The sequence below is a fragment of the Coturnix japonica genome, chromosome Z, assembly GCF_001577835.2.
Source record: "Coturnix japonica isolate 7356 chromosome Z, Coturnix japonica 2.1, whole genome shotgun sequence".
NCBI classification, from domain to species: Eukaryota; Metazoa; Chordata; class Aves; order Galliformes; family Phasianidae; genus Coturnix; species Coturnix japonica.
In genome coordinates this window covers 12,539,429-12,554,086 of record NC_029547.1, presented here as the reverse complement: position 1 = coordinate 12,554,086, position 14,658 = coordinate 12,539,429, and the positions used below count along the sequence as shown (strand labels likewise).

The window sequence follows — 14,658 nt, the reverse complement described above, 5'->3', positions numbered from 1 at the left end:
AGTGGTCTGCTTGACATTAGTTTTTTTTCATTTTCATATTTTTTTTTCATAGATATTACTTTGTTTATATACTTAACAGAAGAAAAAAGAGCTAATAACATTCAAAATAAGCATCTTTATACCACCATTCTTTGGTTTCAGCCTTGGTCTAGAATGACATAAATGACTAAGTATTTCATAACTGTGAATTTTGTCAATGACTTTTAATAAACACAGTTGTCAGCTGCCTTTGAGTATTAAAATCATGAGGCAGACTTCCATAATCTTACGGGTCTGGTAAAGCTTAAATTAGAAATTGCATACTTGACATAGAATACTTTGAGAGCATTTTAAATGGACTTACAATGGATGTCTTGCTTTTAACAGTGGGTTTTGTTATGTTTTTAAGATATTAAGTACATAAATAATTAATACTAACATATTGTAATATATTTATATAATATATATATTATAATTTTTATAATATATATATATATTAAAATATAAATAAAAATATTATAATAAAAAATACAGATCTTTGTATGAGAAGAGTCTTATGAGTCTGTTCCCTTGGTGTTGTAGGCAATCAGGCTGTATGTAATTCCTTTCATCATGTCATCAGCCTGTGATATAAAACTTTAGGCTTCCTGCCTCCACTTTTGTTCGTAAGGCTGTTGCAGAATCTGGGCTTATCACGTAATTTCCTAACATGCAACATTCATTTCTTCTTACTACTTAGTCACTCACTGTAGGAAATAATTATGTTTTGGTTTTAGCAACTTTTTTTTTTTAATTTTCTGGAGGCTGAATAACGTCTAAAATCAGCTCTCCTTCCCACTTATCAATACAGCTTTTCTTGTCTGTTCCTAATCTGGTGTGGGCTTTTCCCCTGTCCTTCACTTACCAATTGTAAGAGTCCTTTTGGTGTTCAAGGTAAAATCTTGTAAGAATCTTCAGCAACTTAATAATACTGACTACTGGGCTGGTGATAATTTAAAAAACCATATTCTTGTAGCCTTTAGAATATTCTAAGATTATAGGGATGGGCTTCACACTTGTATCTTGAAGTAGCAGACTAAACGCTTTTATGTTACATTACGAATTTAAGGAATAATTACAGCTTAGTAAATGAGAGCTCTAACATCCTTTAAAGAGGATATTACCAGCTTCAGGAAAGCAAACCCCGTTGGTTTTATTTCTTCTGTTACCAAAAGATACTGATTTTCTGGAAAGAAGATCTAGAGTAGTGTTTAAGCTAATTGGGTCCAGAGAAAGCTGAAAATGACAAAAACTAAAAAGACAAAGGCTCTTTGTGGTGAACAAAACCATAGTTCATGTATTTGTATTTGATCACTTTCCACTGTACCTGAGGCTGACTATTATTACCAACAGCAAACTGAGTATTATTTTTAATACTAACCAAGAAGTGGTTGCTCACTAACATTTCTTCAAATGAGCATCAAAGAAATATCTCATCATGGGCTTCTAACTTTCTGTTAGAAAAGCAGATTAGATGAAGATGGCTTAGAACTTCTAGGCATCTGCAGAAATGGCAGGGTGTTCTCCAGAGTTAGAATACTGGGCAGATAAAAATTTAGTAAATATTTTGGTTTTCGTAACACAATCTTACTCAAGAAAGGCACACAGTCTTGCTCAAAATCTCTTCTTTGTTTATTCATTTTATATTGTGTCAGAGATACAAGCGAGAGAACAGTTGAAAATAAAGATGATGGTGTTCTATGCAGCATGGTATTAACTTTAAGGTCTGAGTGCATAGTAGATCTATTAGTTGGGTAACATTCAGTCAAACTAGTTTCAGTGAAAGAAACTATGCTTTGAGGTCAAGCCAAATGATCTAAGTTCTAGGCTTTATTACTTAGCAAAATTATTAAATTAGTCATTGAAGAATTTCGTGATTAAAAAGTGCTTTTCACAGGTGGAAGGCTTACTGAGGACTGTCATACCTGTGGTTGCTTTTATTTTATACACTGTTTTTTTATGTCTATATACTATCAAAACTGTGAAGATGCAAAAAATTAGGAAAGCATGGAGACAAGTCCAGTATATAAAATACTGTCATCCTAGAACCATAAAGAAGATAAAGCATGTGTTTTTCAGAAATCTTGAAATCTTGTTCTGGTCTTAGTAAGCCAGTCTGTGGTTATGTTTGGTTGCCATAAATTATAAAGCAGTAAAATGTTAAAACTCTTCTACTTTTTTGCGGGGAGGGGGTGAGAGTGGAGAGCAGGGAAGATAACGCTTAAGGAGGCTTCTAATTTCAGTTGAAGCCACAGAACAGGTTCGTAATTGAATTTCGTCAGAGGAGTACTCAGTGGTGTAGGGAATTTATAAAGCCATTTGGAAACTTAACTGATTATTTTCATTGAGTTGTAATAGCCACAACTTGCATCACCAGGACAGTACTCTGAATATAACTTTGGCATGCAAAAGAGGTGTTGGATTGAAAACAAGACCCACAGCCTTTGATTTAAAAACTGTATATGCACTTGTGAGATAATGTCTTTCTGTTTAGACAAATAGTTGTGGGATAGCCATGCTGCATTCTACGTCGGTCTCAGGCTGTCTACCAATTAAATGAAATGGTGCTTACATTTCAACAAAACTTTGCAGTTGCTATCTGCAGGCCTTTATAAGAAGATAGCTGAGCGGTCTTGATTGGAGTTATTCTGTTCCACTTCTGCCAGCAGACTATTTTATTTGTAAACTTAGCATTTTGCACGCCACAGTGTGTGGTAATCTGGGGCAATAATTTGGATGCTAATAATACTCCTCAGAAGTTGTTATTTATTAAGCCAGTTGACATTTAGGAAGAAGAATAGCCTAAGCCTGCCAAGTTTTTTTAGTTCATTGCTGAAGAACTTGCTACTGCTAAGAGTATTTAATTAGCGAACAAATGCCTGGGCCCCTGAGGGGCCTGCTGGGCCTCAGCATTCCTGCTCAGCCTCCCCTAGGCCCTTTCACACCTTTGCCTGTGGGGCCACAAAACCATTTCAGCCAGCTGGAGCAGACAGCCTGTGCTGGAGCTGTGTTGCAGGTCTGCTTGTTCATAACCCATCTGTTACTGGTTGGCCTGGTGCCTGCTTGTGCCTGGTAATTGCTGATCTGTCTGTGGGATCTGTTTCAAAGATTATATCATTCTGGACGCCCTGCAACAGTTCAGTGTCTGTCCTTTACTGAGGACTCCACATGTGGAGACAGTACTCCAGGTACTGGTCTCGCCAGTGCAGAATAGCACTTCTTTGACCTGCTGGTCACGCATCTTTTGATGCAGTCCAGGATCTAGTTGGCTTTCTGGGTGGTGAGGGCACGTTGCTGGGTCATGTCCAGCTTGCCATCCATGAGTGCCGCTAAGTCTTGTTTGGCAGGGCTCTTTCATCCCCCAGCTTTTATTGATAGTGAGGGTTGCCACAATCCAGGTGTGAGACCTTGCACTTGGGTTTGTTGAACCTCATGAGGTTCATCTGGGCCCACTGCTCAGGTCTGTCTAGGTCTCTGAATGGCAGTCTCATCCCTTTGGCATATTGACTACTGCACAGCTAGATGTCACCTGCAAACTTGCTGAGAGTGCACTTGATCCCACTCTTTATGTAATCAATGAAGGTATTAAAGCATCTGTCCCAGTACTGACTCATGAGGGATACCACTTGCTCCTGACTTCCATCTGGGTAATAAGCCATTGACCAGTATGATCTTGCAACAACTTTCTTGTCCACTGAGCAGTCCACTCATCAAATCCATATATTTCCAATTTAGAGAGAAAAATGTTGTAGGGCCTGTGTTAGAGACCTCATTGCGATCCAGATAGGTGACGTTAATGGCTCTTCCCTTGTCTGCTGTTGCAGTTATGCCGGCAAAGAAAGCCACATAATGCGACAGGTGAGATTTGCCCTTTATTAAGCCATGCTGGTTGACCTGTGTCACCTCTTCTTCTTCTGTGTGCCTTATATCTTCCAGGACGATCTGTTCCGTGATCTTCCCTGCCACCAAGATTAGGCTGACAGGTCAGTAGTTGCCTGGATCATCCCTGCAACGCTTCTTAAAGTGGGTATGGCATTGCCTTTTTTTTTTCCAGTCACCAGGGAATTCACCTGGCTGCCATGACTTTTCAGGTATCATTGAGTATGGCTTGATGGCTATGCTGGCCTATTCCCTCAGGACTCTGGCATGTATCAAGTGGTCAGAAACGTGTTATTTACTTAGAGTGGGAGAAATATTCTTGACTTCATACACCTGGTGATGAAGATCTCTTGTGCCCTAAGGAAACCTTTCTTAAAGATCAGCTTCCTCCATTCCCTTGCCCTTGTGGACAGTTTCCCAGAGAGTTTTGTCAGCTCACTCCCTGAGGAAGTACAAATGGACTTTCCTAAAATTTGATGTCCTGACTTTCCTTTTTTCTGTTTCCTATCCCTCAGGAGCATGAAATCCAACACTGCATATTCACTACAGCCTAGGCAGCTTCCAACCCTGCTATCACCAGTTAGTTCACTTGCATTGTTGAGCAACAGGGCCAGCATTGCATCCCCCCTGCTGGAGCTCTCTATTACCTATTACACTTTCAGTTTGCCTATGGCCATTCTTCAGGGACAGTTCTTCACACTCTTTTCCTTCCCTGATGTAGAAGGCATAATTTCCTCCCCTCCTGTCTCATCTGTCCCTTCTAAACTGCAAGTAGCCATTGATAGCCAAGGTCAAGTTATGGGAATCATCTCACCAGGTTTCAGAGTTCTTAACTATGTAATGCTTTTCTAGTAGCGTGGTGGCTTCCAACTTTTCCTGCTTATTTTCCAAGCTGCTTGTGTTGGTAGATAGGCACTTCAGCTGGGAGCCAGTCTTGTCACCATCTTGGAGGATAACTCTTTAATTCCTTTGATTACTTCCCTTGAATTTCCCTGTTTCTTTTTCCTATTGCCTCAGTGGTCCCTGGCTCATTGTTGTAAGATTTCAAGTGTGCTGCAGTGTTGCCAGCACATCTCAGGACAGCAGGTTGAAACCCCCCCCCAGTAGTATGTCCTTCTGGCATAGCTAGGCTGTCTCACACCTTTCCATGGGTAGGCCTGATATTACCACTCCCTTCAAACCTAGTTTAAAACCCTCCCAGTGAACTTTGCTAGCTTTTCCCCAGGGACTCTCTTCCACCTTTTAGAGAGGTGAAATCTACCTAATGCATTTAAGTCTGGCGCTGTGTAGGTTATTCCATCATCAGAATACCCTAAGATTTTCTGGTGGTACCAGACATGAAGTGCCTATAAATTGGATCCTTCTGTCTTTTTTCAGTGTCCTTACACCCCACAAGAAGTAGAGAATACAAGATCACCTGTGTTGTTGATTTCTTCAGCAGCTGTTCCAGAGCTCTGTGTGTTCCTTCTTTGTCACTGCTGATGTGTAAGAGCAGCAATGGATCATGAGCTTTTGGTTGTACTAGACTAGGCAGTTTCCTTCATGTGAACCCCAGGGAGGAAGCAGTCTGCACTAAGAAAAGAAGCCCTGACTGCAATGTGGTAATACTGCTTTCTGTGTCACTTCTTGTCTAGCCAGTCACAGTGATGGCTGAGCCAGAGCCATCTAGAACAGCTTTCTTCTTCAGAAATTTTTGGTGACTGGGAATAGGCTCTTGTTAGAGAGGTTGCTGCGAAACTGCTCACTGTGTTTGGCTGTATTTGTAAGGGAAGGCATTTGGTCACTCTTGAGCTCTCAGAAGTGATGGGTTTTATGGAGAAAGAACAATAGGAATCATATTGTAAAAGTGGACTTGCTAAGTATTTTTACACAGCCTTGAAAGTAAACTATTTATATCCTTTTATCCTTGCAGCTAACATTTGAGCTCCTGCTGATTGTGGTGTGTGTGAAATCAGACTCTTACCTGATGTTTCATATTACTTATTTCAAATAGTTTTAGGCTCAGGTATAATAAACAGAGAAAGACAACTCACTTTAGCGATCAACTTTGCTAAAAACGAATCTACGTATTTTTTATTCCAATTGGTAAGGAACAACTTGTTAAAGAAATGTGGTAATTCGATTCGCTGATCTCTCAGGTGCTTATTGTATTAGGTAATGGGCTAAGAGGGATCTTTCATTCATGGTGCGGGTCTGTTAACACTGCTGTATTCATTCAGTTCCGTTTTGTGGGAATTGATAGGTTTATAAAAAATGTACTATTTGGTTTAGAAATTCTAATGATGTGTAAAACTAGACTGTACCACTTTCTTGGTTGAGGTGGTATGGTGGGAAAACAGGAATTAAGAGCATGGATCAGCAGCGTATTAGGAGTACATCTGGGTTTTATTAGGTGTAAACTTCAGGACAGGTGCATTTGGGTGAAATGTTTCTCATAGTTCACATCAATTGAGGGTGGTTTTTTTGCCTCACTGAAGTAGCCTACAAGTTTTATTGCTTTCCATAGTATGCTGCTTCGAATTTGCTTTGAATTATGTGTCTGCTGATATGTGATGTGATCTCCTAGATTGAACAAATTAGGTATATTATGCTGGAGAAATGGAAAATAAAAATCTTGTTTTTGTGTGGGGAAAATGAGCATGTGAACCTTAAGTTGTTAGTTTCCTTCGTTGTTTATTACTACAATTAGGTTAGAGACCTTTTTTTTTTTAACCTCCTACTAGTGTATTGCTAAATAAAATGCCTTCTCCTTGTTTTGCTGCTTCTGAAGCTAGCCTTAATGACGCCTATTAAATACCGTTGTTGTTGGTTTTTGTTTTTGTTTTTTTTTATTATTTTTTATCTTAAACTGTTGTGCATTGATAGCAAAAGACAAAGAACCCATTGAATGAATTATTTCTATTTATAGCGACATAATTGGTCATACAAACTTTCTTCAAGAAAGTAAATATTTCTTTGATTGGAATACTTGTTATTGTATAATACGTGGAAGTATTGCACAGTAGTATATCTGAAGAAAAAGCCACTTGAAAAGGATGTTTTAAGATACAGCGGATATATCTGTATTATTTTTTCCATTTTTGCTGGGGAGCCTGAGCATACCCTGTTCCTGTTGTGTGAAAAGTCAGGGTATGTGACAAAGGGATGTTATCAAGATAGCTGTGTTCTCTTAACTGTGTCCAACTTATTTGCTTCTCAGTTTACAACTGACTGCAGATGAAAAGCTTCAAGTCAGTGGCTCTGCAAAGTACACAGTAGACAGCTCCTCCATGAATTGCATGGAAGCATTTCTTCTTTGAGATGGAAGGGAAAAGCTGGAATAATCACATCTATCTAGTTCTGTGTTGTTTGTTGTTTTGGTTTTGTTTTGTTTTTCCAATATGCCAGGAATTCTGACATGATTTTAAGCCTTGGTTGACTTTCCAGTGTTCCCAGGGTGCTTTACTCTGCTTTCAGCAGTGAGTTTTAATAAGAGTTCTGTATGGTTTTTCCCTTGTAAAACCACCTTTTAAAGTGCCAATTACGTCTCTAATGAGTTTGCTGATCTTCCAGCTCATTTTATTCTTGTAGATAAGAGGAGATCTTCATTTAGCCTCTTGATATATACTTCTAAAAATGCAGAATTTGTTATTGCTATGGAAAATCCCCTGGTTCAGCACCATTATATCAAGTTTACCATACCTTTGTCACCTTATCTTATTGCCTTTTTCATTTTTTTGATACCAAGTGTTCAAAACTGGATGTGGTATTTCAGACATGTATTTCAGGAGGGTTGGGTAAGGGGGAACTGTAGCTTATTAACAAGAGCTTAGCCCATGGATATGCCTCAGGATATACACAGCCTTCTGTGCTGCTATTCAGGGCTGAGTCTGAGATCATGTTTAGCCCAGCTCCATTTTAGCAGAGCCATTCCACTGGTCTGTACAAGGAATGAGTCCACCCTTGTTAGAGGTCTGAGTTCCATGAGATACTTAGAGAGTGGTGGAAAGGATTTGAAGGTGTGCTTCATAAATTTCCATGGCTTAATATGCTGTGTAGTTTAGGTTTTTATTCTGCTAGATATAAAAATAATTTTAGATTTATTTTCAAATCTTGGCCTACAAAGACTAGTAAAATAGAGGAAGAGAAAAAGATGCAATGTTGAGCATGCCTAGTGGTTTATGTGTTATTTCCTCACATGCACTTATTTTCCTTAGTTCTCTGGTGGTTTGGAGCAAAGACCAGAATGCTGCATTTCTGGCAAAGCAGAAGTGTCATGGTAGTGAAATGTTACCCGTGTGCTTTTAGTCTCTTGTGAGCAGAGTTGTGCCATTCCAACCACCAGAAACTAAAAATAAATATTGTTTTAATGTTTTTGGCTCTGTACCTTTCTTACATTTTGCATAAATTATTTTCCTAGGTATTGCCAGGCTTCTGAAGTGGTTAACCGAGGCTAAGAACATAGGACACTGGTGAGTAAACGAAATTCAGATGATGTTATCTGTTATTTCCACATGCTGTCTGACTCTAAGACTCACAACTGTATGAGGGCTGGAGGATGCAGCAGCTCTACTCAGAGTATTTGATGATTTTTTTTAAGCAGCAATTTTAAGAAAGTAAGCAAAAGGTAGTGTCAATGACTGTTTTTGGTAGGTGAAACCTACTTCCTACACCAACTTAAGTCAAAAAGTAATGAACTGGAATTACTCAATCTATTTAAGGGAGTTTAACCTATGCTTGTTAAAGCAGCAACATACACTGTGATCTGTTGCATTCAGTGAGTGGTGCCTGAATATGGACTAATCAGATGGATGACAGTGCATAGAGTAAGCTATATGAAGTTACATTTTATTCCATGATAACACAGAAGCCTAAATTACTGCCGGATGATTTCTTTCTTTAGATGCCCAGCCTTATGTCTGTGTTTCTTAATTCCCCTTCTGAAAATTCTAGTGACTTTTGTAAAGGCACATATGTTGATTCTGTGCATCCTGTGTGCCAATTATGTACCCATGGTAACCTGAGAGAGGAACACGGAGAGGGTCTAAGGTAGAATTTAAAAAAATTCAGGTACTTTTTCAGTGAATTTTCTTTATTAATGTGCTTAAAAATATATTGCTTGTACTTCTCTGGCTGTAGAGGTAGGTTGGCAAAGAGAGCTTTATAAATGCAAAGATAAACACATCACTTGTTGCTCTTCAGTGATAAAACATGATCTTTCAAAAAGCAACTGTGTTTTCTTGCCAAGTTATTTGGAATAATGCAAACTTCCTACACCTCTGACTTCCACAGCTGAAACACAGTATATGAAATACTTTTATTTTATGGGATCTCTTTTGATTCCAGAGCTGCTGTTAGCAAATGTGAGATTTTAGCATCCATAGATTTGGTTGTGCATGCTGTTTATTGGTGTCCTAGAACAGGTAAAATACAATACATTGAGATACTCTTGCCTTGTCTTTGTTTTCCATTTTTCCTTTATGGCCTCTGAGAGTTATGTTTGAATAGTTTTTTGTAGGTCTTTTTTTTTTTTTTAATTGTAGGAAATGCTGTTTCTGTCAAACTTTGAAGTATTTTATCTGTTCAGAACATCATTCATGCAAGTCTGTATTTACTGTCATTTCTCTAATTTTGTCTGTATTTAACCAAGAATAGTGAGTAAGTAGAATGTAATTGACTTTGTCAGTTTATTTGGGATACTTTCTTTTTGCCTACTGTTATACCATCTCACCCTAACTGTCCAGCTCTTTGGACTAAAGAGCTGTATTCATGTTGTCACTGGTGCACATATAGAATGAACTGATAGTTCCTGTGCACTTTGCGTCTGCTTCATCTCTTCTCCTCAGTCAGAATGAAATTTGTTCTTTCCTACTTATGTAAGTCTTTGGGCATTCAAGTGTCCTCAGAAATAAGTGATATGCATTCTGGTACTTATATTAGTTCATTTAGTACAAGATAAATGTTACAGCTCCTTGCCTACTTAAAATGTCTAGGATTTTTTTTTTTTTTTTCATGAATACCTGTAAGACCTAAACATGCACGTTGAAAACCAGTTTTTGCACTTGTTGCTTGTACATGTAGGCTTATTAGGAGCCACAATTAACTTCAGGTTCATGAAGAACTAATCAAAAAGAAATTAAAACTACTTTGAATCTCATCAACCATTCTCATCCTCACTGAGATACATGTAAATGGATTTGTCTTTGTCTGCGTGATGTATTTATTCATGTTCTGTGTAAGTTAGGTGGCACCCAGGAGGTACTGCTCGAGTACTGCATGATTCCATAAAACACTGAAATACATGGAAGTTTCTTTACAAGTGCACAGAACTCTGGTATGTGCCTCTTCATGTATGGGCTCTGATAACACCGTACCCAGTGTTCAGAAGTCCCTTGTCCCAGATAGGCTGAAAATCAAAACTCTGCAGAGTGCTGATGCTTTATGATTAATACCATGGCCTTTTTGGTGGGATGCTCTGAAGTGAGACCCCACTTCATGACAGGATCAGGGGATATGCTTAAAGGTCATCAGAATATGTTATATATACTATTTGTTTAGAAACTAAGGAGATATTTAAATCTTTTGTTGAACGGAAAAACAGCTGAATCACCAACTTTTGTTAGACAGGAATCTTGCTCATGTTATGGATCACTGATATATTTATTGTACCAGTCATTCTTACAGTTGCTGGGGAATGAAAATTGAACTGTGGGGAAGAGTACTTGTACTCTGTAGTATTGTGGATAACCTTGATGCATTGTAGGCAATTTGAACAGCTTTATGTAATAGTGAAAATAGGTTTTCAATCCTTCAAGACTGATGCTCTTTAAGAAGCTCTGTTTTAAGAATAAAGGCACTTGTTATAAATTTAAAATCATTTATTGCTTACCTTTACAGATGAGTAAGACTTATTTCATACCATTGTTCCTTGAACCAGTTAAAAAGGGAGATGTGTGGTGCTTAGCAACATAACAAAAACACTAGTGCACGAGTTAAGAATGTGAAGCTGTCTTGAAGATGTGGACAACTGTCAGTAGTTGGGAAGTCTACATAGAAGCTTATGCACGCTTTTAAGAAGTTTAAGTCTGTACAGATATAGTATGTAAAAAGAAAACCAAATTGCTTTTGTTTATTACTTTCATAACTAAATATATGCATAATGTGGCATATCTTCACATGTTCTACTGAGCAAAGGCCTCAGGGTCTGGATATTTCTTATGGGCTTCTTCTAAGTTGTCTGGGGAACATCTGAAAATAAATAAACACCTACTTCCATGAAAAAGTTCACTTCAATTGCAATAAAATAATAAACTGGAAACTGTATTATGTTATATGTAAAGATTATTGTGAAAACTACATGTTTTGACCAGCCAGTGTGTTTCCTCACTAGGCAGTATTACTTACTTGACTCTCCTTCACAGTTGGCTTTGTAGGATGAGGGTTTTTTCTGGCCTGGGAAACAACAGGGAAACCAAGATGAAGGTGTGCAAGTAGAATGTCTTTCTGAAGGTCTTTCCTTGTGTGCTGATAGCCCTCAAGGAAAAGAAAGCCATGATTTGTTCGTAGTGTTCCAGCTGTCATCTCGTTTACGTTTTGGCCTTCATCTGCATCATGGCAGTATTTTCACAACTTTAGGAATTGTATTTTAGGTCTTTGATGAAGCCTTGTCATATCTTAGGGCTGAAGCAGAAACGTTGTTAACAGTTTTGATGTAATTGGAAGGGCAATGTATGTCATTCCTGTGTAGCTCAAAGTAAAATATAGACGGGAATGGGGAATTGAATTTCGGTATCTTATGTATGTTTATTGATTCACTTATGTACTGTGTACATCACAATACAGAAACAGGTTTGTTTTTTACTTTTCTCTCTAGAAGCCAAAAGTGGAGCTGTAGCCAGTGTTGCTGTTTTTACTTTTGTTTTGTTAAGAGCCAGATTAAATAGGAAGTTATAAGTTTGTACTGCTTTTTCTATATAAGTGATGTCTTCTCTGTGAGTATGGTTTGCCTGTTTTTTCTTTTCCATGTAAAGTTTCTCTGTATGCTTCTTCTTGTGAAAACTTTAAGGTGATATTAAAATACAAACCTAGAACAGTGTTCCACCTTTAGTGATAGAAGCAGAAATATCAAAGGACACTTAGTCACTTTATTTCCTTTCGTCTCTCAGCAGAAGGGAGGGAAGATGAGTTTCTAAATAAGGAAAATAATGAAGGTTTGAAGTTCTTTCTTTGGGAGGGCACTGGGATTACTTGTGGATGCTGTAAAATGGGCTGAACTGACAGTTTGCTTCTGGAGCAACAAATTAAATGGAAATTTCAATTTTGTTATTTCTGGAACTTAATGCACTTCTTGATATGGAAGGAAATACCATGCGGCATGCAGTGAGCGAACAGCAGTTGCAGCTGCAGACAGAAGTGTGGCGTAGTGGATGGAGCTGCCTGTCATGACTTGGATTCTATTTCCACCTGTTAAGTAATGTTAGGGAAGTTAATTGTTCCTTACACTTCTTGTCTTTTTAGGCTGCAAGGCACCTGCTCCAGATGCTGCAGCTCAGTCATTGTGTCTCACAGTGCTTTAGTGTCTGTGCATTTCTCCAGTTGCTTTTGCAGTATTTGCAGTTTCCCTTGTGCTGTGATATTCAGTCTCAGGGACTTGAGGTGGGACATGAAATCCTGAAGACATCTGAGTATTAATTCTGCCAAAATTAAGCTAGTAATACTGTTCAGAGCCTGGTTTAATGTTGTATCCAGTCTTACACAGCTGCAGGCTGATGCCAGGAGGAGCAGTACCACTTAAGTCTGTTCCTTCCTCACTCTTGCATCAGTCCTCACATCAATCTCCAGCTCTGAGGTGAGTTTAAAGTAAGCAGCAAATGAAGATAACTATATATATTTATGCATATATATATATGCATATATATATATGCAGAAAATGACAGCAGACAGTGGTGCTGGGCTGGTTTGTCCTGTGGCTGTGAAACTGCTAGCTGTAACACAAAGGTCAAAGTGGGAATAAGCAGCTGGAGGTAGGTGTGTTAAGGGGTTCTTTTTCTTTCAGCAACGAGTAATAAATATACCAAATGAGACATAGCGTGGAAACATATGCTTGTTAAGAGCTGCATTTTACAATCTCATATTGAATGTTCCAGAACAATGGCTTGTAAAGAACATGATACTCCAACTTAGTTTCTGTTGGATTTAGTTGCTATGTTACATAGTCTTCACTGGAAGTACCTTTCCCCCAACAGTGCTTTTTAATCGGCTTCTCTGAAATAGCAGTCGTCTTTGTGATCCACACTGCATTTTCAAGACATATTTCTGATGTCTAAATATGGTTTCTATTTACTTAATTTTCATTTAAATTGAAGTCCACTTAATCTTGCAAATTGAGCTGACAGAAGTTGTTCTTGTTGTCATGTATTCTGGAGACATCGTGTTCGTGATTTCCCCTTTAAACTCTGTCTAGCAACTTCATTCTTCTTTGAAAATGACTTCTCTAATTGAAGTTGACTCTTTGAAGGACATTTTTCACCTGCTGGCCTTTCTCTTAAAAATGTATGCACTAGATTAGATTGGTTTCTTTGATGTTATTTTCCTTGTGAACCTTATGTAATGAGATATTGTGTTGAAGGACTTGTGTTTTCTGCCTGCTTAAACCAACTCTGTGAAACAAAAAGAGGTGAGGGAGAAGGAGGAAATCTTCAGATGACTTTGGAAGCTTTAGTATTTAACTCTAATCAAGGAGCTTTCACCCACAGCCCACACATAGCGGCAAGAATATGAATTTATCCTGACAATTTCATTCGCAGCTGGGGTCACTGAGTGAATTCAGCAAAGGCAGAGGAGCAGGGCAGTAGCTGGAAAGATGAGCACTGCAGCCTAGCAGAGACTCAGCTCCCAAGTATGGCTCCTCTGGCCAATGATGTTGCTGAGACGTTCACATCTGTTATTTCTTACTGCCTGCTTTTCTGGTAACAGCCTGTCTTCATTTTTTCCATGACAGGCAACTACTGGAACTAAAAAGATCTTGAGCTCATTTTCAGATATGCTAGATGGTCTGGTGGTTTTTTTGTTTGTTTGTTTCTTTTTTGTTGTTGTTTTTGTTTTTACCGTTCTGTTCACTCTTTTCTTTCTGTGTCGTAGTACAACACACTGACTTATTTCAAAACCATATGATCTGTGTGTTGCACTCTGTAGATGTGTGGGAAGATAAGCAAATGCAATAGCATGTGTGTGCAGATCATTTCTAAAGAGCAAGGCCATCATAAATTCTGAAGTTGCTTATAAGATTACACTGCCAGGGAAAGAACTAGAAGAAATCCATACAACTTGAGTAAGATCAATCGTGAGGAATCACCTTTGTTTTCATCAAATTATATTTTCTGCAATGGATGTGATTTGGGTTACCTTGTGTAGATATCAGAGCAGTGCAGATGGCATCAATGGAGCTAATTCCTTTATGATCAAGGAGAACCTAACTAGTGAAAGAAGCTGTTCCTTTTTCATTTTTTAACTCTGATTTAACTCTCTTCTCTGTCCTACAGAGGACTTGTTTTCTCATGTCCTCATAGTCACTATAGCTTTAACTACTGGAGTTGTTAGATTACTTTTCAATACTGTTGAAAAGAGGGAGAAATCAGGGATATCAAGTGCATTTGCAAGTAACCTGTTGGCTACTCAAACTCATGTGGTCTAGATGAACTGGGGGAATGAAACACAGGAAAATAATGTCAGATTTTTTCCCAGTAATTTATGCAGGCGTATGGTGGGTAAGGTATCAAATGA

At 38.3% G+C, this 14,658-nt stretch overlaps 1 protein-coding gene across 5 annotated transcripts in view; it reads left to right on the top strand.

Annotated features, from left to right (window-relative positions):
• LHFPL2 (LHFPL tetraspan subfamily member 2) overlaps positions 1–14,658 on the top strand; it is a 110,562-nt gene that overhangs the window by 46,932 nt on the left and 48,972 nt on the right. For 4 of the 5 annotated variants that reach the window (XM_015848575.1, XM_015848576.1, XM_015848578.2 and 1 more), the window contains one exon: positions 8,297–8,348. The gene's annotated coding sequence lies outside the window, so the exon portion shown is untranslated. Of the gene's footprint in view, positions 1–3,011; positions 3,035–8,296; positions 8,349–14,658 lie in introns of those variants that run through there. The other variant, XM_032441189.1, reaches the window with a different exon arrangement.